General features: G+C 35.7%; 1 protein-coding gene across 1 annotated transcript in view; it reads right to left on the minus strand.

Moving 5' to 3' along the window:
• The window catches only part of LOC103213029 (olfactory receptor 52A1-like), a 12978-nt gene that overhangs the window by 713 nt on the left and 11104 nt on the right, over window positions 1-1161 (minus strand).

Raw genomic sequence — 1161 nt, forward strand, 5'->3', positions numbered from 1 at the left:
GCAATGTCTGTTGCCCCTAACATGGCCAAAAATATGTACATGGGTTTATGGAGGCTGTTTTCATATTTGATTGTAGCCAGGATGAGGAAATTCCCAGTCATAGCAATGAGGTACATGACAAAGAATGGAATCCCAATCCAACACTGCACTGACTCCAAGCCAGGAATCCCAACTAATGTGAGTATGGAGGGCATGAAGACTGAGCTATTGATTTTGAGCATGGTGACTAGGTCAGCAGAATCAATTTTTGACATTGTTTCACCCTGTGCTCCCTGTGAAAATTTTATAAATTTAGGAAACAAAAAGAAATTAATTTATGTTATGCATGTTTGTTTTAGATTATGTATTATGTTACCTTTCCTAGTACAATTATTCCTTTCTATTTTTCTCTTCCTTCTTAAAAGTCACTGAGCAGACACACATCAGGATCCATGGTTTTGTATGCACCAGTCACTTTGAATGAGCAAAATTAAGTGGACTGGATGGTCCCTTACTGGCCCACAGTAACTGACCAAATAGATTTCTCTACTCATCACACATATTTTAATTATTTATTTTACTTAAGTTATTTAAGTTATCTAATGCTTCTGTTAACTGAAATATCACAAAGGGATGGATTTAACAAACAGAAATTTATTCTCTCACAGTTCAAGAGACAAGAAGTCCAAATTCAGGTTGCCAATGCTAGGCATTTCTTTCCATATTGGTTCTTGTGAAAGATCTTGTTTAATGTCAACATCTGTGATGCCAGTGTTCCTTGAAGAAATACATATATCTTCTCATCAGTCTTACTCAGGTTAGGATGTTCCCAGTAAAGGGATACAGGGTGCAAGAATGTACTCCATTCATGGACTTTCCTTCTTGTTGGTACTGAAGTACGTCAATCTCAGCTTGCTCTTTTAATCTCTCTTATATATGAAAAGAGATTGACTCAAAATATAAATTATCCTGTTGATTGTATCCAGTTTCATTAACAGCACTTCCTCTAATTTTGCCTTATTAGTATCATAGAGGTTAAGATGAACAACTCATGGGATAATTACATCAGATCACAAAAGTCAGTCCACAACATCCACCAATTAAATTTGAGTTGGAAGAAAGTCATTTAATGTAGTGTAAAGATATTTAAGAGCACCTGAGCTAAACAATAATGATCCACAG

This window comes from Orycteropus afer, unplaced genomic scaffold, assembly GCF_000298275.1.
Source record: "Orycteropus afer afer isolate SDZICR_OR568_19922 unplaced genomic scaffold, OryAfe1.0 scaffold01217, whole genome shotgun sequence".
Lineage (NCBI taxonomy): Eukaryota > Metazoa > Chordata > Mammalia > Tubulidentata > Orycteropodidae > Orycteropus > Orycteropus afer.